Consider the following 27,689-nt stretch of genomic DNA (forward strand, 5'->3'; position numbering starts at 1 on the left):
TGCTAAATGTTGTCTTTTACCGCTTTGATATTATCTGAACTGTATATAAACTGTGTCGAAACCCTTCTCTTCTTACCTCCGGGGAGAAGCTCGCTGGTCGAGACTCCCTATTCTGTTAGTGTCTATACCTGAAATAAGAAAGAGGTCGGACAAGTTACAAAGCCGGACGATCTCGCGGGTCCCCGGTACGTAGCCCCCTCCTCGACTCGAGTTGTCTGCTCGGGTACACAGTCTAGAACAAATGCCCAGGTTACGAACCTAGAATAACTTGACTTCATGCCGGATCCCTAGTAGGAACGCTTATCTGCATCATGTTGCATTTGACTTAGGGGACTCAACACAGGGGTTGGGTCCGTCTAGGACAGGCAACCTAAATGAAAAGACCACCCTGCTGCATCCTATTTGTTTTGCGCATTTATTTGCTTCGGTTCCGCATGCTGACCGGTTTCTAAAAAAAGAGAGGGAAAATAGCAGCGTAGGGAGATAATTACTTATTTTGAAAAAATAAAACCAATGTCCAAGTAGTGTCAAAACCTCGCCGGAATTTCTCTAAAAAAAAAAGAATAAAAACAAAATTTGTCTTCTTAGTTTGAATTTAAAAAAAATACAAATTTTCTTTTTTATCATTTCCAAAATCAAAAAGAAAAAAAGGTATTTATTTAAAAGTAAAAAAAAACGGAAATTCATAATTCAAAAAAAATGTTGTTTCTTTTGTAGTACCCCTTTTATAAATTCAGACTAATAGTCCAAATATTTCCCAAAAAATAATTAGTAATAAATATTTTCTTTAATCTTTATCTCTTTTCAAAAAAAAAATAATAAAAATACGTATTCTTGATTTTTAGGTTTATTTGGTTTTCTCTATTCACGATAGCCCGAACTACGCCGGTTTGATTCTCACCGAATGTGAGATACGTAGGCAACCCTCGTCGGGTTCAACCCCCCCATTTTTACTAAAATAGCCAAAATCAATAAATAAATAAAAAATGCGTTTCAAACTTAAAAAAAAAGAGTCGTAAATAAATCGGGTGACGCTGTCTTGTCATAAATAGCTGAATGTTCCCGAAAGGGATGCCGGAAGGCTGACTTTGCATAAATATCCACCTTTGGGTCTTGTTTAGCATTTTTATCCAGTAGACCCACACAGCCTTAAAATCTTCGTCCCCGAAGTGTTTAAAAGCCGTGTTCAAAACTTGATCTCCTCTAAAAAAAAAAATTTTGAGTCAGTTCGTTTTGTTAAAATCACCTTAATAAATGTGCAGGATGAGCACGATGCAAAATGAATATTTTTCAATAATGACCAAAATCCCTGTCAAGTTACGGCTATGGTGGAATGATCTAGGTGTTGAAGGACAAAATGAGGTTAAGAAATATCTGAAAGGTCTTGTGGGTTTATTAGAAATCCAGCCTCGGGGAGATATCATAAGAGCTTTGGTTACCTATTGGGACTCGGCGCACAATGTTTTCCATTTCTCTGATTTTGAACTCACCCCGACTTTGGAAGAAATGGCCGGATACATCGGGAATACTGAACTTCCTTTGAAGGAAAAATACTTGGTCGTCCCAAGAGTCGTCACGGTACATCGGTTCCTAGATTCATTGAAGATACCTAGAACAGTCCACAACCCGGATCTGGCAGCCGGATTTTGTACTCCATGCTTCATATATGATAGGTACGGTCATGAGGGGGATTCAATAATCCAATCAACAAACTGTGCAGCAAAGGAGTTTGTCAGAAGTGGGACAAGCACAGACGGGTAGCTTTCATGGTGATGTTCCTAGGCCTTCTGGTATTTCCAAGGAAAGACGGAAACATTGATCTGAAGATATCCGGGGTCGTCAGCACTTTACTCACACAAAGTGACAGTACTCTCGCGCCTATGGTGGTATCCGACATCTTTCGAGCTCTTACAGCTTGTAAAGCTGGGGAAATTTCTTCGAAGGTTGTAACCTGCTCCTACAAATATGGATGACCGAGCACCTCTGCCATCATTCCGAGATTTTGAGCCATGGTTCCCCAGAAAAGACCCGCATAGAAGAATCTTACACGAGAACCAAAGAGATCATTTTGCCCAAAGGAGTCCTGGCATGGACCTCGTTCTTTCAAGCTCTTACTGCCAGCCAAATACAATGGACGTTGGGATGGTTGCCTGTTGATGAGATCTTATATATGTCGGCAGCTAAAACTCATTTCTTGCTGATGGGGCTTAAGAGCATTCAACCTTACGCACCCTGCCGAGTTTTGAGACAGTTCGGAAGATGCCAGACAGTACCTCATGAGGAAGATCTTAGCGCTCAAGCAGTTGAGATAAGTCCTAACGGACAATTCCCAGAAGCAAAGATTCGCCAAATCTGGAGTGAGTGTCAATATTTGAAATCAGATACTCGCGTACGGGATCGAGCCAAAGGAGAGACGACACCAGGTTACCTTGCATGGTATAGAAGGGAATTCGAGCATGAAAGGCCGGCTAAGAGACCCCACATCCGGAATTTTACCGAATCATCACAAAGGCAGTGGGATTGGTTAGCAAAGGAAAGAGGCTATTGCGCCGAAATCAGCAGGTTAAAGCAACAAGTGGAAAGCTTGAAATATGAACACAACGTGCAAGTTGCTACCGATCTAGGAAAGCGGAACAGGTTAATTCAAGAAAATGAAATGCTCAGAGACCAGATCAAACAGATAAGGGTGGATGCGGATAAACAACCAAGGCGTCGATCAGACGAGCAGCTCATAAAAAGGCTAAAAGGTGAAATCAGGGAATGGCAAGATGGTTTGGAGGAATCTGAAAACATCATAGCAGAGCTCAGGGCACAGTGGGATGCAAGAGCAGATGAGCATCGCCGGTACCTGAATCAATTGGAAGGCAACCACGAGAAGACTGTGGCTAAAGTAAAGAGAGAGATGGCTGCACTTGAGATCAAAGCAGCTAGTCAGGACGAGGACTTCCAAATGGAGAGCAGATACTGGTACGACTCAATAGCCCAGATGAAGTTGGAAGTACGGCGACTGAAGCATCAGCATATACAAGATGCTCAAGTATTTAAGACATGCAGCGATCAGATAAAACGCCTACTCGTGGAGAAGAAGCAAACCAGAGATAGAATCAAGGCCATTGCCCATGCCATCACCAGACGATGTCTACGATGTGAGAACATGTCCAGCGTTACCGTCCTCTCAGCAGTAATGGGTTATGTCAAGCAGACTATGCACGAGCTGGAGCAACTTGAGAGGGATCTCACGCCTAGGACCGCGGCAAGGCCGAACGATGCCCCGCGGACACCAATTTTCAAAACCATAATGCATTCATAGGTCAAATCTGTATCTTAGCATCTTCCGCTTGTTTTTCCCATCCGGGTGATTTTTAGTCTATTTTTGAATCTAGGTTTATTTTCAAAGTTCGTTTTTCTTTTGCAAATGTAGTTTGTAATAGAACATTTTCAACAATAAAGAGGTTGTTTCCTTTACGATCATTTGTGTTTTTCGAACTACGTGATGATCTGATTCACGTAGGCATCGTGATACGTAGGCAATCCTCATCGGATCCGGTCGCATTTCTTTTACTGCAAAATAAAAAAATAATAGAATAAAAAAAAGAGAAAAAAAGGGGAAAACTAATAAGAGGAAAAATGCCGGAATGACGCATGCTCTCGTAGCAAACATATAGTAATCCACTTAACTGTATAGGTGCATCATGCCCAACGTGAGATTAACTATCTGTTTATTTGCTACAAATTAACCGTGCGTTTGTCATTGAGTATTTCCAGGTTTTTTTTTGAAAAGACGGTTGGTTTGGTGAAAGTCTGGCCTCGCACTCATATTTCACGAGGTCAAGGAGAGGCGTTCAACTACCTGTTGTTAAGTCTAGAAGCGGTACTCACACTTACTTCACCAGGTCAAAAGGAAGTGTGGAAATGTCTTCAGAAATTCCATTGCAAACGATCCCTGTTTCTGAGGAGAGGTCGATCTCAGCCGTCCTCACACCTGAATCCGCAACTGCAGAGGAAAATAGAATCCTACGGCTCCGCATGTTGGAAATGCTGGACGATTGGAATAATGGGAAAGAGCCGCCAAGTGTCGTCCCCGGATTCCCTGAATTATTCTCCAGGTCAAGTGGGACGTCTAATGTCCCCATAAATTATTCTGCTACCCCATTCGGGTACCCAGCCACCTCAGCTTTCTCTGCTGGATCGCCCTCTGAGCCTCATCCCCGAATGTCAGCCACCGATGCAAGCATGAACATCTTTACTGCATCGCCTTGCCCGATTACGGCATAGCCTACCACATACAAGCCAAGCTTTGACTCATCCTCCTTTACATTCCAAGCACCATCGTTCTCAATGGAACCAACCAGGTTCGCTACCAGCACTAATCCTCTACCGCCTCAGTGCGAGCTTGCACCGGGACAGGATCAGAACCCCAGAATTGCAGAACAAAATGAGATTGCCAAGAGAATGAGAAGCCTTGAACAAAGTTTGAAGAATATGCAAGGATTGAGCGGACAAAAGAGCGTCTCTTACGCCGACCTGTGCATGTTCCCTCACGTGCACCTGCCAACGGGTTTCAAGACCCCCAAGTTCGAGAAATACGATGGGCACGGTGACCCCATTGCACATCTTAAGAAATACTGCAACCAATTGCGGGGAGCCGGCGGAAAAGAAGAACTGCTAATGGCATATTTTGGGGAAAGTCTAGTAGGGATAGCTTCGGAATGGTATATGAATCAGGAAATGTCCCGATGGCATATATGGGATGATCTCGCCAGAGATTTTGTAAAACAATTCCAGTATAACATCGACATTGCGCCAGACCGAAACTCTCTGTCGAATTTAAAGAAGAAGCCTTCGGAAAGCTTTAGAGAGTATGCTATTAAGTGGCGTGAACAGGCGTCGAGAGTGAAACCTCCCATGGATGAAGTGGAAATGGTCACTACCTTTCTCCAGGCTCAAGAGTCTGACTATTTCCAAAACATGATGTCAGCCATGGGTAAGCCATTCGCGGAAGCGATCAAGATTGGAGAGATGGTGGAAAATGGTTTGAAAACAGGTAGGATTCTGAGTCAAGCAGCCATAAGGGCGACCTCCCAGGCCGTCCAAAGCGGGTCCGGAGGAACGACAAGGGGGAAGAAGAAGGAAGAAACGACTATGGCAGCCTCTGAAGCAAGGGAGTATCGTCATCCCAGGCCCCATTTTCCGGAAAGAGCCCCACAACACTACTACCCCCACTCAAATTTGGCATATGCTCATCAACCTTATATGGTCATGAATGCCCAACCTTATAACCATCCACCACAACAAGCCAACCGAGGCCCAGCTCCACCTCCCAGAAATCAGCCTCCTTACCGCAACCACTATAACCCACAACCCCCGCAGAATAACTTTCGCCCTCAGGAGCCACCTCGAAGGCGAACTTTCACGCCCATCGGTGAACAATACTCTACTTTGTTCCCGAAGCTAGTCCAGTTGGGTTTCTTACAACCAATCCCTCAAACGAGGCAAAACCCAACATCACCTTCTTACAAAGCCGGAGTCAGATGCGCCTATCATTCAGGGGCCGAGGGACATGATACAAATGACTGCTGGTCGTTGAAAAGAGTGGTCGAAAATTTGATAGAGCAAGGGAAAATAGTGCTAAGGGACGAGGAAATCCCGAGCGTAACTAACAATCCATTACCTGCTCACAATAATGGGCCGCTGATCGGAATGATTTGTGAAGACAAAGAGTTCGATTCTGCTTTGAAAGCTATAATTGCCATTGTCGACACGGGGAAGAGGCCCGAAAAGGACCAGAAACCAGAAAAGGGGGAAGAGGTCAAGGCTATAAAGAACAAGCCTGAAAAGAAGGTAGATAAGAAAGTGGTACCTGTAAAAATGAAGTTCTTTACATACCACGAGGTCGAGCTGAGAAGGCGCAGAACTTCGGGATCAAAAAGACAAAACCTATGTACGTGCCAAAAGGGGCCTATGTGGTCCGGGGGACGATTCAACCACCTCGACTGAATGAGCCAGTGGTTATCGGACGCGTGCCACAAAAGCCAATGACCAACCCGTCCACAGTGCCGTGGAATTATCAAAAGACTTTGGTAATGTACAAAGGTAAAGAGGTCATGGGAGAACTTCCAGAAAATACTTTCATCAGAAGGTATTCAAATACCCAAGAACTGAACAACGCCACACAAAGGCGCTTCCCGCCAAAGAAGCCCGTGAGTGTTGAAGAAGCGGAAGTGTTCTTCCAACAAATGAAAATGCCGGATTACGAAGTGATAGATCAGCTGCGCAAGTACCCTGAACAAGTATCCATGCTGTCATTATTGATGAGGTCGACCGAGCATCAAAAGATCCTATTGAAAACCCTGAATGAAGCATATGTACCAACTGAAACCTCGGTGGAACAACTAGAGCGAATGACAGAAATATTCTTTGCCGTCAACCAAATCTCTTTCAGCAAGAACGATTTACCCCCGGAAGGAGCGGCACACAACAAGGCTTTGCATTTAACAGTTAAATGCGAGGACTACTATGTCAAGCGGGTAATGTTGGATGGGGGATCAGGTGTTGACATTTGCCTGCTCTCCACGCTACAAAGGATGGAAATTGGGACCGGAAGAATCCGACCCAATAATGTCTGTATAGAGCTTTCGACGACATCAAGAGAGATACCATGGGAGAAATAGACCTGTTGTTGGTCATAGGACCGGTCGAATTTCGAGTAACCTTCTAGGTGATCGACATGGACACATCCTACAATTTTCTCCTTGGCAGACCTTGGATCCATGCGGCAGGAGCCGTGCCTTCCACTCTTCACCAGATGGTGAAGTTCGAGTACGAAGACCAGGAGATCGTGGTTCATGGGGAAGATGGGCATGCCATTTATCGGGACCCATCCATCCCGTACCTTGAACCGACAGAAGGGAGCGAACATACGGTCTATCAAGCTTTTGAGATTGTACGAGCGGAGCGGCACGAAGAGAGAATACCCTGCCCCCAGCCTTTCTTGTCTAACGCCTCGGTCATGGTGGCCAAAGAGATGATCCGGCATGGATTTAGGCCAGGAAAGGGACTTGGACGAACCCTTCAGGGAATAACAGAACCCATTACTTTGCCAGTCATCAAGAAACCTTTTGGACTAGGTTTCAAACCTACTCCAGCAGACGAAGAGTGGGCAAAGAAAAGGAGAAATGAGGGTTGGAAGTTACCTCAACCACTGCCGGATTTATATGCAACTTTCATCAGGCCAAGGTACGTTGAAGAAGATGATGAGGTCTTCACAGCTGAGGAAATCGAGGAGATATGTGGGGCAATGAGGGAAATGCTCTACGAGGTCCACATGGTTCAACCAGGTGAAGGCACAATCACTGCTGAGATGATGTACATGGGGCCAAACGCCAAACTCCAAAACTGGGAGGCCACGCCATTCCCGACTAGACGGAAGTCCGGGTAGACCTGTCCTGCCACCTTTCCTGTGTCACAAGTTATCTCCAGGACATAACTTGAACGTTTTCTTCTTTTTTGTTGTCTTGAATCCCTAGTTGTAAACATTGTTGTCTTCCAACTTTCCAAAGAAAAAAAAATCATCATTGCTTTCCCATTCTTTCTTTTGTTCTAATTTTTGTTATTTTGCCTTTTATCTTTCTTTTCAGTCCTAATAATGCGGCTTTAAATATGACATGCTTGCGGACTTCACGCCCAGATCACAATGAGCTATTTAACTGCGAATTAATGAACCCAGAACCAGAATATGATGCGGAAGAGGCTTTTAGGGAAATAAACCGAGAGTTGGAATATTTCGAGAATAAACCTAAGCCAAATCTGAATGACACTGAACCGGTAAATTTGGGAACCCCGGAAGAAATCCGGGAGACCAAAATAAGCATTCACACGGACAAGAAAACGCGAGAGGCGATAATTCAACTTCTTTTTGAATTTAAAGACGTGTTTGCTTGGTCATATGATGACATGCCCGGTCTAGGTGTTGATCTAGTGGTTTATAAATTGCCGATTCATCCTGATTGTCCTCCAGTTCAACAAAAGCAACGAAAGTTCAAAACTGAGGTCAGTGATAAGATTAAAGAGGAGATCACCAAACAATTGAAAACGGGAGTGATTCGGGTAGTCCAGTATACAACTTGGTTGGCAAATGTGGTTCCAGTACCGAAAAAGGACGGGAAAACTCGGGTATGTGTAGATTACCGAGATCTGAACAGAGCAAGTCCTAAAGATAATTTCCCACTGCCCAACATCCACATCCTCGTTGATAATTGCGCCAAACACGAGATACAGTCTTTTGTAGATTGTTATGCTGGGTATCATCAGGTATTGATGGATGAAGAGGACGCCGAGAAAACTGCCTTCACCACGCCTTGGGGCACCTACTGTTACCGGGTCATGCCATTTGGTTTGAAGAATGCTGGGGCTACTTACATGAGGGCCATGACTGCTATTTTCCATGACATGATGCATCAGGAAATAGAGGTGTACGTGGATGACGTGATAGTCAAGTCCAGGACGGAGGATAATCACATCCAAGACTTGAGGAAATTCTTCGAGAGGCTAAGGAAGTATGACTTGAAGCTAAACCCAGCCAAATGTGCTTTCGGAGTTCCGTCGGGCAAACTTTTGGGCTTCATCGTAAGCAGGAGAGGTATCGAGCTAGATCCAACTAAGATAAAATCCATCAGAGATCTGCCTCCCCAAGAACAAAGAAAGACGTGATGAGTCTTTTGGGCAGGTTGAACTACATCAGTCGGTTTATTGCCCAGCTGACGAGCACGTGTGAGCCCATATTCAAGCTGTTAAGGAAAGATGCGGCGATTAAATGGACAACTGAGTGTCAAGAAGCCTTTGATAAAGTCAAAGAATACCTTTCGAATCCCCCGGTCTTGGTCCCTCCAGAACCGGGAAGGCCACTTTTCTTGTATCTAACAGTCTTGGAGAACTCTTTCGGTTGCGTCCTCGGGCAACACGACGTAACCGGAAAGAAAGAGCAAGCAATCTACTACTTAAGCAAGAAATTCACCGGCTACGAGGCCAAATACACACTGTTGGAAAGGACATGTTGCGCTCTCACATGGGTTGCTCAAAAGCTGAGACATTATCTCCAAGCCCACACTACGTTCCTCATAAGCAGGTTGGATCCTTTGAAGTATATATTTCAGAAACCAATGCCTACTGGGAGACTGGCTAAATGGCAAATCTTGCTTACGGAATTCGACATAGTCTATGTCACTCGCACGACAATGAAAGCCCAGGCGTTAGCAGATCATTTGGCCGAAAATCCGGTCGATGAGGAATACCAACCATTGGATACCTACTTTCCAGATGAAGAAGTAAACACCGCAGAAGTGGTCTCGGAGGAAGCTCATGTTTGGAAGATGTTCTTTGATGGAGCCGTGAACGCCAAGGGTGTAGGGATTGGGGCAATTTTGATCTCGCCTTCTGGTCAACATTATCCCGCCACAGCTAGACTGCGTTTCTTTTGCACAAATAATACAGCTGAGTATGAAGCCTGCATTATGGGCATGCATATGGCAATCGATCAGGATGCCGAAGACTTACTGATTATGGGAGATTCTGACCTGATTATCCGACAAGCTCAAGGTGAATGGGAAACTCGGGATGTCAAACTTATCCCTTACCGACAGCATGTGGAGGACCTCAGCAAGCGCTTTACGTCAATAGAGTTCAGGTATATTCCGAGGTGCCACAATGAACTGGCAGATGCACTTGCTACTTTGGCTTCAATGCTACCCTACCCGGGCAACGCCCACGTCGATCCTTTGGAAATCCAAATCAAGGAAAGACACGGTTACTGCAGTGTAATCGAGGCGGGATCAAATACGCAGCCTTGGTACCATGACATCAAGAAATTCCTGAAGACACAAGAGTACCCCGAGCACGCTACTGGAGATCAGAAGAGGACCATTAGGCGACATGCAAGTGGTTTCTTTCTAAGCGGTGAGTTGTTATATAAAAGGACCCCGGACCTCAATCTCCTAAGATGTGTCGATATCGAGGAATCGAGAAAGATCATGCACGAAGTGCACGCAGGTGTGTGTGGACCTCATATGAACGGGTATGTCTTAGCGAAGAAAATCCTTCGAGCAGGTTATTACTGGATGACCATGGAAAAAGATTGCTTTAGCTTTGTTCGGAAGTGTCATCAGTGTCAGGTGCACGGTGATTTGATTCATGCACCTCCCACGGAGTTGCATCCCATGTCTGCACCTTGGCCATTTGTCGCATGGGGCATGGACGTCATTGGACCAATCGAACCGAAGGCTTCGAATGGACACAGGTTTATACTGGTTGCCATCGATTACTTCACCAAATGGGTAGAAGCTGTCACTCTCAAGTCGGTCACTAAGAAAGCTGTGGTGGATTTTGTACACTCAAATCTTATCTGTCGCTTCGGTATTCCTGCGACTATCATTACAGATAATGCAGCAAACTTGAACAGTCACTTGATGGGAGATGTATGCGAGCAATTCAAGATAACGCATAGGAATTCCACTCCTTATCGGCCAAAAGCCAATGGTGCTGTGGAAGCGGCAAACAAAAACATCAAGAAGATTTTGAGGAAAACGATCCAAAGTTCCCGACAGTGGCATGAGCAGTTACCTTTTGCATTATTGGGGTACCGCACTACGGTACGCACATCGGTAGGAGCGACTCCTTATCTTTTGGTTTATGGGACCGAGGCTGTAATACCGGCAGAGGTAGAAATTCCTTCGCTTCGAATCATTGTCGAAGCAGAAATCGAAGACAGCGAGTGGGTCAAGGCTCGACTGGAGCAATTGACGTTGATTGATGAAAAGCGAATGGCCGCAGTTTGTCACGGACAGTTATACCAACGAAGGATGGCCCGTGCTTACAACAAGAAAGTCCGACCCCGGAATTTCGAAGTAGGTCAGCTGGTACTGAGGCGTATTCTGCCGCATCATGAAGAAGCAAAAGGAAAGTTTGCCCCAAATTGGAAAGGCCCATACATTGTAAGGAAGATATTGCCGAGAGGAGCATTGTATTTAGGTGATATCGAAGGAAATGACCCCGACACAGCAGTAAATGCAGATGCAGTCAAGAGATACTACGTCTAGATCATACTCCAAGTAGTCCTGACACATTTGAAAATGGCGAAGGTTTTATCCCCCACCACTCCCAAACACTACCCAATCCTCTCTACAAAAAAAAAAAAAAAAAAAAAAACAAAACAAAACAAAACATTTATTGAGGCCTGAACTACGTTTGACTTGATTCCGAAAGGATACGTAGGCAGCCTCTCCCTGAGATTCAGTCACGCCAACAATAAAATCCCATTCGCCCTGAAATTGAAACTGGGGCACGTCGAGCAGTTGAGAAGTTAGTGTCGTCTACCTCTCTTTACCAAGCACAAGCTTTCAAATCAGTTACCAAATATGGTGGGAAACCAATAAGCGTCGCAAATGGAGACCAGCACACTCTGAATCGAGAAAGATAAAATGAGAGAGTCTCGTCGGTGAAAACCTTCGGGCACCACGAGGCGACGGGAGTAGAGAAACCAAAATGAGAGAGCTTGTTTTAGTAAAAAACTCACAAAGAGTGCTATCAAGCGATGACAGGAAGAGAAATGAGAGAGGTCAGCCAGCGAAAACCCGCAAAAGGGCGCTGTTGGCCGAAAAAAGAATGACTCTACCCCAAGTCTCGGCAAAGTTCCACCGGTTTGGAATCACAGATCCGTTCTGGTTCAGGGAAACGCAAGTTCATGGAAGGTCAGGCGTCCAGTCCAAAGAGCATGTCATGTCATCTAAAGCCAGCGTTATCTTCCTCAAATAAGTCTTTCTCGTCCCGAAAAGGACACTCCCTTCCTGAAATTTGTTTTCTCCTTTCTTTGTTTCTTTTCGAATCTCTTTTATGTTTTAACCCCAAGTTCAGGATACACCGGAAAGGGCAGGTGGCAGGTTTGTTTTCACGGAGTTCCGTTTCATGAAGGAAAACACCCCATTTCGTTGGTACGTCTGTCCAAACTTGATGAATCATGATGTTTGATGGCGTTCGAAGTAAAGAGGAAAAAGAGAAATTTTCCCCAGCAAGTCCGCCTTCGGACGAATCCCCACAGAGTCTCCCCTTGTACAATCCCCCACAGAGTCTCCCCAATATATATAAAAAAAATCCCCGTTGGAATTTCCCCAGCACATCCCCAGCGAGTCCCTTTGTAAAAATTCCCCAACAAGCTTACCCCAACAAATCCTAGAAAGCCCGCTTCGAAACAAATCCCCAGCATGCCCCATTGTACAAAAATCCACACAAAGAATCCACTTTGTAAATATTCCCCCATAGGGCTTCCTTTTGTACAAATCCCCGCAGAATACCTCCAATAAAATCCCCGTTGAGAACCTCCAAGCAAAACGGGACAAAAAAAAAGAAAAAAAGGGGAAAAGAAAAAAAGGGGAGAGCCTTACGAAGCAAGTCATCACAGAATCTGGAAATACAAGCATGAGCAGTCTAAAGGTTTTCGCCATTCGAATCAAATCAATGGCGGGACTTCGCAACAGAAATAGAGACGCAACAAAGCAATTGGGAACGATCAAGGTCACCGAACCGACCGTCATTTCCGAACTAACAATTGTTCTTTGTCTGAAAAGTTGAAACAGGTATAATCCAAGACAACCGTGCAAGAAGCAGGTGTCGCCCAAAGATGAAGGTACACGGGTACAAGAAACATTTTGACAATAAAGAATTCACTCAAAAGGTAAGTTCCCGCAAAACTCCCTTTTATCTTCTATTAAAACAAGAAAACTCAAAAAAAAATAGATCATGTAGTATTCTCGAACTTTATCCCCAGCCGATCAGCATTAGGGTTTTAAACCCTAAACTGAATTTTTCTTTTAGTCAGCATTAGGGTGTTAAACCCTAAACTGAACTTTTTCTATTCAGCCAGCATTAGGGTTTTAAACCCTAAACTGAGCTTTTCTATGCAATCAGCATTAGGGTTTTAAACCCTAAACTGAACTCTTTTCCTTTCAGCCAGCATTAGGGTTTTAAACCCTAAATTGAGTTTTTCCATGCAATCAGCATTAGGGTTTTAAACCCTAAACTGAATTTTTCCTTTTAGTCAGCATTAGGGTTTTAAACCCTAAACTGAACTTTTTCCATTCAGCCAGCATTAGGGTTTTAAACCCTAAACTGAGCTTTTCCATGTAATCAGCATTAGGGTTTTAAACCCTAAACTGAACTTTTTCCATGTAATCAGCATTAGGGTTTTAAACCTTAAACTGAATTTTCCTTTTAGTCAGCATTAGGGTTTTAAACCCTAAACTGAACTTTTTCCATTCAGCCAGCATTAGGGTTTTAAACCCTAAACTGAGCTTTTCCATGTAATCAGCATTAGGGTTTTAAACCCTAAATTGACTTTTCCTTTTAATCAGCATTAGGGTTTTAAACCCTAAACTAACTTTTCCTTTTAGTCAGCATTAGGGTTTTAAACCCTAAACTGAACTTTTTCCATTCAGCCAACATTAGGGTTTTAAACCCTAAACTGAGCTTTTCCATGTAATCAGCATTAGGGTTTTAAACCCTAAACTGAATCTTCCTTTTAGTCAGCATTAGGGTTTTAAACCCTAAACTGAACTTTTTCCATTCAGCCAGCATTAGAGTTTTAAACCCTAAACTGAGCTTTTCCATGCAATCAGCATTAGGGTTTTAAACCCTAAACTGACTTTTCCTTTTAGTCAGCATTAGGGTTTTAAACCCTAAACTGAACTTTTTCCATTCAGCCAGCATTAGGGTTTTAAACCCTAAACTGAGCTTTTCCATGTAATCAGCATTAGGGTTTTAAACCCTAAACTGAATCTTCCTTTTAGTTAGCATTAGGGTTTTAAACCCTAAACTGAACTTTTTCCATTCAGCCAGCATTAGGGTTTTAAACCCTAAACTGAGCTTTTCCATGCAATCAGCATTAGGGTTTTAAACCCTAAACTGAATCTTCCTTTTAGTCAGCATTAGGGTTTTAAACCCTAAACTGAACTTTTTCCATTCAGCCAGCATTAGGGTTTTAAACCCTAAACTGAGCTTTTCCATGCAATCAGCATTAGGGTTTTAAACCCTAAACTGAATTTTTCCTTTAGTCAGCATTAGGGTTTTAAACACTAAACTGAACTTTTTTCCATTCAGCCAGCATTAGGGTTTTAAACCCTAAACTGAGCTTTTCCATGCAATCAGCATTAGGGTTTTAAACCCTAAACTGAGTTTTTCCATGCAATCAGCATTAGGGTTTTAAACCCTAAACTGAATTTTTCCTTTAGTCAGCATTAGGGTTTTAAACCCTAAACTGAACTTTTCCTTTAATCAGCATTAGGGTTTTAAACCCTAAACTGAATCTTCCTTTTAGTCAGCATTAGGGTTTTAAACCCTAAACTGAACTTTTTCCATTCAGCCAGCATTAGGGTTTTAAACCCTAAACTGAGCTTTTCCATGCAATCAGCATTAGGGTTTTAAACCCTAAACTGAATTTTTCCTTTAGTCAGCATTAGGGTTTTAAACCCTAAACTGAACTTTTTTCCATTCAGCCAGCATTAGGGTTTTAAACCCTAAACTGAGCTTTTCCATGCAATCAACATTAGGGTTTTAAACCCTAAACTGAATTTTCCCTTCAGTCAGCATTAGGGTTTTAAACCCTAAACTGAACTTTTCCTTTAGTCAGCATTAGGGTTTTAAACCCTAAACTGAACTTTTCCTTTAGTCAGCATTAGGGTTTTAAACCCTAAACTGAACTTTTTCCTTTAATCAGCATTAGGGTTTTAAACCCTAAACTGAACTTTTTTCCATTCAGCCAGCATTAGGGTTTTAAACCCTAAACTGAGCTTTTCTATGCAATCAGCATTAGGGTTTTAAACCCTAAACTGAACTCTTTTCCTTTCAGCCAGCATTAGGGTTTTAAGCCCTAAACTGAGTTTTTCCATGCAATCAGCATTAGGGTTTTAAACCCTAAACTGAATTTTTCCTTTAGTCAGCATTAGGGTTTAAACCCTAAACTGAACTTTTTTCCATTCAGCCAGCATTAGGGTTTTAAACCCTAAACTGAGATTTTCCATGCAATCAGCATTAGGGTTTTAAACCCTAAACTGAATTTTTCCTTTAGTCAGCATTAGGGTTTTAAACCCTAAACTGAACTTTTTTCCATTCAGCCAGCATTAGGGTTTTAAACCCTAAACTGAGATTTTCCATGCAATCAGCATTAGGGTTTTAAACCCTAAACTGAATTTTTCCTTTAGTCAGCATTAGGGTTTTAAACCCTAAACTGAACTTTTTTCCATTCAGCCTGCATTAGGGTTTTAAACCCTAAACTGAGCTTTTCCATGCAATCAGCATTAGGGTTTTAAACCCTAAACTGAACTCTTTTGCTTTCAGCCAGCATTGGGGTTTTAAACCCTAAACAGAGCTTTTCCATGCAATCAGCATTAGGGTTTTGAAACCTTAAACTGAATTTTTCCTTTGTTCGGCTTTAGGGTTTTAAACCCCAAGCTTAACCTTTCCCCGGCTAGTCGGTATTAGGGCTCCAACCCTGAACTGAACATTTTTATCTTCCTTCATCAATTTTATGAACTTCCTAGCGAATAATTAACGAAATTTTCCTAGTGAAACTGGGGCTGAAAATTTCGTTCGTTTGTTTGTTTTCTCCCGCAGGTCTAACCTCGAGCCACATGGATCGAAATGACCCACGAGATGAGTCCCGGTTCGGAATCAACGAAGAAAAAGAAGAAAAAAGAGAGAAGATGTCCCGAGATATCGGAGTAAATGGAAGGCAAATTGACTCCAATATTTGGTTAAGGTCCTGAACCCTGCCAATCGCGTCTCACTCAGTATCCCAGAGATTAAACAAGTCGCCGCAACTCGCAAGCATCAAGATTCAGATCGGAGTCTACAAGCAGAATCAGCTAAGACCTAAGATCAAGTCGTAAAAGAATCATAGATAGGAATCTTGTAACTAGCAGTTGACATGCATATAAGTAGTTAGTTCAGTTTCCAATTTTTGTTTGGTTGTAATAAGGCGGTCAGTGACGCAGCAGTGACAACAGCAACAGCAGTAGCAGCAAGCATTGCAATCCCATGGTAGTCCCAGCTACCAAAACTTCTCGAACTACATTGACCTGATTCCTGTTTAGCCCAGGATATGTAGGAAATCTTTGAAGCAAGATTCGGTCAGATCTTTCAAAAAATGTGTTTCACACGGAGTAGTCCAAAGGCAAAAATCGCTCATACACGCTCACTTTATCTTTGCACGGAAACTCTTCGTGTTTCCGAACAAAGAGGGGCAGCTGTGAGCACGTGATTTTTGCTTCACGAGACAATCGCTCCAAAAGAAATAAAAAATAACAACAATTGATCCCGTTGTACAATTTTGGGATTTTTACATGGCACTTCGTTAATTGTTTATGACTTTGGCCCATTTTTACTTTATTAAAACAAAATACAAAAAATGTACGTGTCATGCATAATCTGAACCGTAACATGGTTGTTAAATAGAAAAGCATAGACAGGCATTTTTGCCCGTGATTTTGTTTTATTTGATTTTTACCTGTTTTGAATTATTTTAATGTGTGTGCAAATAATTGTATTAGGTGTTTATTTTAATTTGATTTTACTTAGTTTTGTATTTTTATAATAAAAGAAAAAAAAAGAAAAAAAGGCCCTTCCTTTTCCGGACTTGGGCCAATTTGTTAAAATTGGCCCAAACAAACAATGCACAAAACTAGGCCTGCCCGGTCCAGTCCAACCTGATACCCAGGGTGTCCAAACGACGCCGTTTTAATCCAGTTTGATCTGGGCCGTTGATCTCAGATTGATCAAAGTCCAAGATTACATTTCCCATACCCACGAACAGAACCCGACCCGTTTCCACCCGGACCAACCCAAACCCTTTACCCTTGAAACGACACCGTTTCCTTCGAGCTGAAGGATCCTGGTCCTTCATCGCATCTCATCCAACGGCCAGGATCCACCCACCCACTAACTATATAACCTTCTAACCTTACCCTACCCCCCATCTGACACCCCAGCTCCCGTCTTCACCATCTTCCCCATCAAACCCTAGAGCCGCCCCTGTATCCTTCACCATGAAAATCGGCGGCACGGACGCCGGTGACCTCGCCCTTAACACCATAGAACCCCCGTGCCGTCCTGAATCCAAATCTACCAACCACACACCTCGAATCCTATCCCACCTTCTCGAATCTTCATTTGAAGATTCGAGTCGGAACCTAATCTACACCGATCTGCTTTAAATTCATACCAGACACTCCCCAGACCCCCTCGTGACCAAACCATACTTGGTTTGGTCCGAATCTGATCAGGGAAGCATGAATCCCAGATCTGAGTTTTGGAACTTTGTGATTCTTCGTCACTGGTCCATATCCGTTCAACCGAAGAGATTAAGGTCTAATGGACTTTAATCAAAGTGTTTCTCATCTGAGAAACACTTCTATTAAAGTCCGTTCAGCCTTAAGAAAGGCCTGACCAAGTCCGAGTTAAGGTTTTGATGTTTCGGGATTTGAGGTGAGTTCTCTTCTCTTCTCTTTGTTCTTTAGTCCATGTTTGTTCGAAAGGCTGTTATTGTTGTTGTGTAATGTTGTGTCCTTGACTTTTATCAACTGTGCCTTGACCACTTTGCCTGAACCTCTGTTGTTTGATTGAGTCTTTCCATTTGTTCTGATAATGTGTATGTGAGTGTTGTGCAATTAGCTGATTTTCAAAATTTGGACTGACTAATTGACTCTTCGAGTGCAATTCTGCTTAGTCAATATAATGCGAACCTTGTGTGATACTGTTAAATGTCTGATTTTTGGCTACGATTGTATGTGTTATAACTAATATAGTCGAGTCGACATGTGTCGTCAATTAGTTTCAGTTATCCGAGCAATAACAAATCGATTTGTTTCTGTTGAACATTGCCTGAAATCAATTAAGAACTAAGTTCAGTTTACTTATAATTGCTAATTTGATTTCAGAAATTTAAGGTGTAGGCTGTAATGGTAATCTGAACTGGGGGGGGGGCATGTGCACAACATGGGCATAAAGGCCCTTTTGAATTAAATAGTTTGACAGCATGTGCTGTCAGACTACCTCCTGCTGCCCATATCTGCCTTTAGTTAATAAAATGGGGAAGTTTAAGCCTGCCAAGGGAATGATGGGGTTTAATATTTAAATAGCTAAAGTAGAATTGAAAAGGAGATGGGCACATGGGAGGGGTTTTCTTTTAATCGATTAGGCTGTAAAAGGAGTGAGTTGAAGGCTTATAAAAGAGAGGACCTGGAGATAAAGGAGGGGGGGAAAATACAGATAGAGATATACGAGAGAGACATAAGAGAACAGGGAGATACACAGAGATCTAAGGGAGGAGGATACACATAGATACACAGAAGATAGGAGGAAAGAAAAAAAAGAACCATCTGATATTAGGGAACACAGTAGAGGGGGGTTAAGAGATAGAAAGCATACAGTCAACAATCAGAAACTGCTTCTTCCCATTGCTGTTTGGGTTTTCATTTGTTCAATCTATTCAATCCATTCTGATTCTCTGAAGTTCCAATTGAGTCTATTAGTCAAGTGTTTTCATTGGTTCACTACTGGTTTTGGTCTGCCTGGAATTCTGATTCTACTCCACTGTGTGCTGCTGTCATTTGGCCACTATTTCTATCGGCTATAGTTGTATTCTTGCACTCGAGCCTGTTCTGCTGTGTTGTTTGATTTGCTGATGTTGCTTTGTTCCTGCTGCTGCTGATCTTCTCTATCTTCTTCCTTTTCTTTTGTCATATTCAACATCCAGGTACACATTTCATACTGATGTAACCATGAGAGGCATGAATTGAAAGATCTGAAGAATTGTTAAATCATTCTGCTGCTTCACTTATAGCTTTGTGAATATTGTTAAAGTTGCATAAATTATGTCATTTGTAGTCCAATGGAAAACACATTAATAAGTTTGTACTTAATTGAAAATATTCTAGCCTAAAATTGCGACATCTTTGTTGGCAGTACACGTGATGCAGTCATATAATTTATAGAATGTGCTATCATTTTGATAGAATTGTTAATTCAACTCTTCTTCCGGTTATGTTTGAATAGGTAGGGGCAAACGGCTGTAAATCCAGCCAAATATAATACAGTTTTGAATCACCAATTTCGATTTCTTTAGGCAGTTTATAGGACTAGTTTCGAATATCATCGATAGTTTTCTTTAAATAAGGAATTCTATTAACCCTGTTTAAGCAAGTTAATCTAAATTCGACTTAAAGGTGTTTATTCAGATTAAGTGTTGTATTTCGTTAGAATAAACGAATTTCTTTTGTCAAATTAAAGCATTTTTTTCATTGAAGTACATTTTTTTTACCTTGTAAATAATTAACCGTAAAAATCCGGATTAGGCGAAAGCATATAATTAAATTAGCATGTATTTTTTTAGTTTTAGAGACAAACGTATTAGAAATGTAGCCACCTTAGGATATCCTTTCTAAAATAGAGACAAGCCTCGCCAAATAAAACGCAAAATTGCGGGGCTCTCAATAAATAACCACAATAAATTTTAGGATTCGGGATAGGCCGTTTTAGTGAATTTCATGGCCTTCCACAAAAATAATAACGCGCTAGACTCTTTAGGCGCGGCTTAATAATTTAACCTTCTTAAACACGGGTGCACATTGATGTGACCCAAATCCAAATCTCAACGGAGTCAAAATGTGTCGACGACCACGGGTGCATTGATTGTGACGTGGTTCGAGATGCATTTTCACGACGTTGCAATTCTATAAAAAAATAATAAATAATAATAAAAGCGGTTTAAACTTAATAGAAGCACGCAAGTCATAACATGTATTTAAATCAGATAATTAGCCATTATAACAATTTAAGCGACCGTGCTAGAACCACGGGATTCGAGGGTGCCTAACACCTTCCCTCGGGTCAACATAATTCCTTACTTAGAATTTCTGGTTCGCAGACTTCACTCGGAAAAGTCAAAAATTTCCTCGATTTGGGATTCAAGATAAACCGGTGACTTGGGACACCAAAAGCCAAACCTTTCCCAAGTGGCGACTCTGAATTAAATAAATAATCCCATTTTGAATATTGTCACTTAAATTGGAAAAAACTCCCCTCGCGCATTTACCCTTCGGGGCCGGGCGCGCAAAAAGGAGGTGTGACACTTACATTTATTGTGTTTCATTGATTGTTCTTCATTTATTATTCATCATTGATCATAAAGAACCATTATTGAGGCCCTTGAAACTATTAATCCTTCATCGATCACCCCAGTCAAGCTTATCAGCTCGACCCCGAGGCTCAACTTAGGCCAGTTCGAGGCCCCGATTTACCCCGACTCACGATCGTTCGGTTTGAATAACAATAATGCCTCCCACTCTTATTTCACTTTTCCTAGCTATTGCCTTATTTTCTTAACTCACACTTAGCATCTATTGCCTAACAACTAACATAAAAATAATAGGGTGTTTCAGTGGGCTTAAAAGCTGGTCAAACCAGCTTTTAAGTATTTTTTGGCTTAATTTGGTGTTTGCTTAACATCTAAGTGCTTTTAAGTTAGGGTGCTTTTAAGCCAAAACAAGCTAAAAGCCATAAGTTGGCCTCCCCCAACTTATTATTTTTTAGCTCAACAGCTTTTTTCGCTTGCCAAAAAAAATTACTTTACTATCCCTTAAATTATTTTATAAACCCCAAAATACCCTTCCTCGGTAAAACCCTAACTACGACTCTTTTCTTTTCCCAGTCAGTCTTGATGTTTTCTTTCTGCAGTCTTTCTCTAGAGAACGTAACTTGGTAGACAACGTTGTTGATCAGTTTAAGGTAAGGTCCTCTCTTTTACTTTGGTTTTATTTCGTTTTAAGATCATGATGAGATATTAGTGATTCACTAACAAAAAAATTATGTCCATTCTTTTTTCTTTTGTTAGTTGAAGAAAGTTCAATAAGAATGGTTGAAGCAATTTAACGTTGCATGGATGAATAATTGCAATGCTTATGGTATATCTTTGTTTCTATTATATATCAGCCATAAGATCACTATAGTCTTGAGTATATTGTTGTCATTATTTGATGCAATTTTTTTTCTGTTGCATAGTAGAGAATCCATTATGATAAAATTGAACATATTGGAGAAAGCAGTCAACTTGATAGCATCGTACAGTTCATAAGTAGTAATTGCTCTAATAATAAACAATTTAATATTATGAACACTTTATGAGTTTTTGCATTTACGAGAAAGATAATGCATTGTTTGGCAACAAATAAAGGAAAAGTATAGTTGATCGATCATTCTTTGCAAGGGAAGTTATAGATTGTTTATCTGCAAATTCTTCCGTTAATTAGATTGAGGTGCTAGTGTATTGCTCTATCGTCAATAACTGGTATATAGGAATTTTATTTGAAGTAAGGAAGAATGTGGCAACATGCACTTTAGAAGGATGAAATTATCATTATTTTTGTAGGAAAAGAAAAAAGGAAGTCTTATTATTGGCATCCTGTAGATGCTCTATTTACAGAAAGAACATTAGTCACCCATTACATTTAGCTTCTATTCACAATCTAAGAATTTTAGAAGCTACTATTTTCTATTTCCTTGTATGATGAAATATTTCTATTTATTTACTTCTTAGGTTAGAATATTATTGTATAGAGCTTACGAAGAATTTTTATTTTCTTCAGATTGTTAACATTCAAACATGTCGGAAAATTTTATCGGACGAAATAATGCCAAGTGGGATGATAATCTCCATATTATATTTGTTGAATTATGTGAACAAGAGATAAGAAAAGGAAATAGACCTAATACTTATTTGTCTAAACAAGGATGGAAAAATATGGTTAATAAGTTCAATAAGAAGACCGGAAGAACGTATGATAAAAAATAAATGAAAAATTATTGGGATTATATGAAAACCGAATGGACTCTTTTTAAGCAGCTGATGAAGGGGGAGACAGGTTTAGGATAGGATGAAAACAAAAAAATAATTGTTGCGGATGATGATTGGTGGGAGAAAAAATTAAGGTACAATTCTCACGCCGTTCTATATGTTTTTAAGAGTATTTCATTGTTAATCTTTATTACTGTCTTAAATTAATTAATAATTTTTGTTGCAAGAGAATGTTAAATACAAACAATTTAGGAATAAAGATCTTTCTCTTATATGGTTTCGATATGATGCGATTTTTGTTGATATCGTTGCCATTAGAGAGAGAGCACGAGCAGCAAGCCAAGAACAGATATCAGGGATTGGATTAGATTTAGATGATGAAATAAATAATTTTTATGGTTATGATCAGGGTGATCAATTTGGTAACCTTAATGATGAGAAAAGTGACGATAGCGATGATATCTTACAACATGTACATTCTGTTAGGTTTTCTGAGCCATCACTAAAAAAACGAAAGTCAATTGATGGAGTTGGCACTAGCAGCCAAGGGAAAAAAAAGTAAGGCAAAGTATGATGTTGTACCACTAAAATATGATATACACTCCCTACTTGAGATGGTGTCCAACAAAAGTAGCGCTACATCTCTTGCAACAGAGGCCACCATCGAGAAGTGTATTAACTTATTGGTAACTATTCCTGGCATTTCTGAGGGGAGCAAAATTTTCAACTTCTCTTTAAACCTGCTTGTTAAGAAAGAGATACGAGAGATATTTTTCAAGCTACATACTGATGAAGGTCGAAAATCTTGGTTGGAGTATAACTATCAATCATACTTGAAGAAGCAGCAATAATATGTTATGCATATTGCATTAGTATTTCTAAAACTAGCTATTTGATTGTTTCATTTAGAACTCGAACTATGTACTTTCATGGTTAATTTTCTTACTCTTTCATGTTTAGACTTTATGATTGTTGGTTTAAACACTTTTTTATTGTTATATTTTATTAAATAAATTGTTTCTTTTTATTTCGCTATTGCCCATGGTTACCTTTTTTATTATTTTATTTTCAGTTAAATGAAAAATTGGGACATTAATAGCATGATATCCAATCATCCAAGTGATTGGGACATTAGCAACTTTGTATCCTGTTATCCAAATGATATGCTAGATGATGGAGAGAAAGAAGATGAAATGCAAGAAGAAATAGAGAAACTTCAAAATGAGCAAGACGAAAAGGAATGGGATGCATTATGTGTAATAACAAGTAAGTGTATATTGATGTATTACGAGAAATACATATGCAAGATACCTTGTCGTACATCTAAGCGCACTGGATATATTTTTATTCAAGAGATATTACATAGAAATGAGATGCGTTGCTATGAGAATTTTTGACTGAGAAAGTCAGTATTTATTAATTTATACCAAGATTTAACAGACAACTATGGTCTTCAACCCACACGTGGAATGTCTGTGTACGAGAAGCTAGGCATGTTTCTTATAATTTGTGCACATGGTGCCGGAAATCGATTGATACAGGAGATATTTCAATACTCAGGAGAAACAATTCATAGGCACTTTCATAGTGTTCTAAAGTCCATTAGTGAGCTGGCCAGAGATATTATTAGACCGCACTTAAATTATAATGATGGTGTAGGAGATCATAAGCCATATAATCGACGATATCTCCCTTTCTTTAAAGTAAGTAATAATTTTAAATAACTAGCTTTACATTATAGCTCAAAATTTTAATATTGCAAACTTATATTATATTTTTGTATTTAAATATTTACAGGATTGTATTGGAGCACTTGATAGTACACATGTGAAAGCAAGATTATCGCAGGGCCAAGAGATACCTTATATAGGCCGTAAAAGTTATCCAACTCAAAATATTCTTGTTGTTGTCGACTTTAATATGTGTTTTACATTTGCATGGGCTGGGTGGGAAGGAGCAACTCATGACAGTCGTATATTTGGTGAGGTCCTTCGTAGATCAGAGCTTAACTTTCCACACTCATTGGGAAACAAATATTACCTAGTTGATGCAGGGTATCCACATATGAAGGGATATATGGCTCCATATAAAGGGGCTGATGTGAGATACCACCTAGCAGATTTTCGTCGAGGTGCGACACGATAAGTGCGAGCACCAAGAGGAAGGAAAGAAAAATTTAATTATTTGCATTCTTCATGTAGAAACATTGTGGAGCGTACATTTGGGGTATGGAAAGCGAGGTGGTCTATTTTGCGAGATATGCATTATTACGACATTGATATCCAGAGGGATATCGTCATTGCTACTATGACCATTCATAATTATATTAGAAAGAAATGTAAGGTGGATGATGCATTTCGAGCAGCTGAGGATGAGAGATATATTCCATCTGTTGAGCATGATGTTGGCACATCTCTGGGGGCAAATAGTGTAAATGTAGAAAATATGGAAAATCAAAGTGACAACATTTGGATGGCTACTCGTGATGTGATTGCTGATGATATTTGGCAATATGCTGAACGCCTACATTAGCTATTTCCAATTTTGTTTTGGACATTTTACTAGGTATAGATACAACTCTAGATATTTTGGTTATGGTTCTCTAGCCTCTTTTGAGAATAATGGAGCAATTGAGTGATTTGATTCAATCCAACTGTCTTGATAGGGTAGTGACAATATTGTCATTGTGGATCCCTTTCTTTGTTTGGATTTTATGTAGCAAATTTCAAGTTGTGTTGCTGAGACGACTCTAATTTATTGTATATTTCAAAAATAACCGTAATGCTTTTTAAAAAATACTTTATAAAATAATTTATATTTATTAAAAATAATCGTATCAAAACAATGTATAACCTAACGTTAATTGAGACATAACTTAATTTGTGTTTGAATTAATTTAAAATTTAAAATATTGCAATAACAAGCTTATTTTTCGCTTAATACTTTTAAGGGTATTTCAGTCATCTTAATAGAAAAAGAAATTTTCAGCACTTTTTACCAAACTCAGCTGCTTATTTTCAGCTCCAGCTCTTTTATCCAAACACGTAACTGCTTAATTATAAATTCAGCTCCAACACTTAAAAAGTGCTTTTAAGTACTTAGTGCTTAAAAGCTACTTAAATTTAGCCAACCCAAACGGGCTCTGAATCATATATTTTTAGAACCACAAAATCAAATCTAATTGTAATTATCATTTTCAAGGTAAACAGTTTGGTGCCCACCGTGGGGCTAAATATAATAGTGATTGTTTTGGTGCTGGTTCATTGAAAACACAAGTTATTATTCATACTTTTTCTTGTCCAAGAATCTTTGGTTTCAGGTCAAAATGTCTAACTCAGTGGATGCACCTGAAAACAACGGTCCTGAGGACCGTGGAGAGAATGGTGTAGTTGTTCCAGGCGCCGGTGTACCACAGCGAAACCCTGAGGACGCCCCAGAACCGATCCCCACGGATGTGGGCTCACGCAACGCCCAATACATCGATGTAAGCTCCCACACTAACAGGAGTATACGCCAAGAGAACCAACAAGAAGCTTAGAAAACCCCAGTTCGGAAGGAAAGAGAGGCAAACGGGAGGAACGGAATGGGAAAATCTCAGCACATCGTCCATATGATCATTGGGGGGAATGACGTTCCTCAAGGACCCGCGAACAAGCAGACAAAAGTTTCCGCAGCAAAAGAAGGGCAAATTCGGGGCCGCATGCCCGAGGACATCCTTGCATTCAGTGAAAAAGACTTCGAAACCTTGTCTCATTCACATAACGATGCGCTGGTAATTTCATTTCTCTTGAATAACAATCAAATTAAACGTGTACTCGTGGATCCAGGTAGCTCGGCCAACGTAATCAGTGTCACACCTCCTTTTTATCACCGCCGAAAGGGAGTATAAGAGAGTTTTTTCCAATTTAAGTGACAATCAAAACATAATTATTTTATTTAAAAATCAGAATTGGTATTTGGGATAATTTATGGTGTCCCAAGTCATCGGTTTAAATCCCGAATCGTGAAAAGATTGACTATGTTTTATAGTCCACAAAACACAGAAATCCGGGTAAGGAATTCTGTTAACCCGGGAGAAGGTGTTAGGCATTCCCGGGTTCCGTGGTTTTAGCACGGTCGCTCAACTATTATTATTGGATCATTTATCTGATTTAATTACACATTTTAAACCTATGTGCTCTTTTAACTTTTTAGCCGCTTTTAATATTTCAGAAAATTTTAAGGTTCTTTAAAACACATCGTAAGCCACGCTACATGAAATGCACCCGCGGTCACGACACGTTCTATTTAAACTTGTTGGAAATTAAAAGCCAGGTCACATGAAATGTACACCCGGATTTGAAAATTGTGTATCGCAACTACGTCACGGGAACCGTACCCGTAGTCGTGATAATTTATTATTGATTGCACCTAAAGAAAGCTACAATGTTTCATGAATGTTTAGTTCCTAATTCAGTGATTGTGTGTGGAAAGACATGTGATTATGGAGTACTTTTACTAAATGAGATTTTATGCTCATGTTCAGTTTTATTTCATGTATTTGGCTAAGCCCAATTTCTAAACATGTAAACAATTTAATCACTAAAGAGATTTGGCCTTTCCCATTCCCCGCAACCCTGTTCACCCATTTAATCGAATTGTCCACACTAAATAATGATAAAGAAACGTCAACAAAATAATTATTCAAATGACATATACTCCAGTAACGTGAACGACTAAACCAAGAATACTAAGAAATTAAAAGGTAAAGCAAGTGGATAAAATGATAAGATCTATGAGGCACCTCCCTGGACAAACTAACTTCCTAATTCAATTCAAAGTTCAAATATCAAAGATGTATTTCACTAGTACTACTCAAATGCCACCCACGTCACATGCTTCTCACAAAGAATTTCATGAACATGTTTTAAAGAAAAGCAGAAAAAGATAAACAAATGACTGGCACCATTGACACTTTAATTACACGCAAGCACTTTAAATATAGTAGGCTCATATTATATTTCAACCACAAGGTTCACAAGAAAAATAAAGAAAAGGAAAAGATATGAACCTGTAAATTTGAGCTTCAATTGACTGAAATTTTAAGCAATTACACAGGCAAAATGAACCACTGCTATGGCTGAGATTGAAAGCGTACGGAACTCGAACACAGACTTCGAACAACACCTCAATTCAAACGACCTCAACACAAAATGCGACAATGACTCGGGACTCGGAGGCAGGAAGAGTATCTCAATTTCCGGCTACTTCGTTTTCCCCCTTTTCTATTTGAATTCTTTTGTCCCAAAACTGAACTTTCGCCTTAGTAGAAGAGAGAAATGTCAGCAGTTCGAATGTGGTCGGATATTGTTTAGGGGTGGTAAAGGGGTTGGTGGATTGGTAATGGATTTTGAGTTAAGGAAAAGAGAAGGTTGTTGTCTCATTCATGGAATTGGAAGGCTTGATGTGAATGTATATTTGTGTTTGTGGTTTCGTCCCTTTTTTGATCATAGATCACTGAATACAAAAATCAATTTAAAATTGCTCCACATATAGCATCATACAGGACTCATCTTCACTCAGAACTCACAATGAATCCCACCTACCCCTCTAAGCTTCTTACATTGTTTTTCAAACCAAATAAGTTTAAACTGCTAAATTTCATCATTATTGTACCCACAATCAAGAAGCCGGAAGAAGGTCGCCTTAGCTTTCTCTAGTTGTATGTATCTGTGATTTTTGTGAATGTGCCCAGAAAATTCGAAGAGGTTGAGCTGCCGTTTTTTCTTTCTTTTTGTCTAGGTCTCCTTTTAGGTCCTTG

General features: G+C 40.3%; 1 long non-coding RNA gene and 1 pseudogene across 1 annotated transcript; one reads left to right on the plus strand and one right to left on the minus strand.

Moving 5' to 3' along the window:
• Positions 1 to 974: 974 nt before the first annotated feature.
• On the minus strand, positions 975 to 27,689 carry LOC142181480 (uncharacterized). The gene is made up of 3 exons (XR_012710136.1): positions 26,940 to 27,689; positions 18,466 to 18,841; positions 975 to 1,203 (listed from the first exon to the last, which is right to left on the minus strand). It is a non-coding gene; the product is annotated as an uncharacterized LOC142181480 (long non-coding RNA).
• LOC107816251 (L10-interacting MYB domain-containing protein-like) lies at positions 21,307 to 22,740 on the plus strand (annotated as a pseudogene).

Source organism: Nicotiana tabacum, chromosome 6, assembly GCF_000715075.1.
Source record: "Nicotiana tabacum cultivar K326 chromosome 6, ASM71507v2, whole genome shotgun sequence".
NCBI classification, from domain to species: Eukaryota; Viridiplantae; Streptophyta; class Magnoliopsida; order Solanales; family Solanaceae; genus Nicotiana; species Nicotiana tabacum.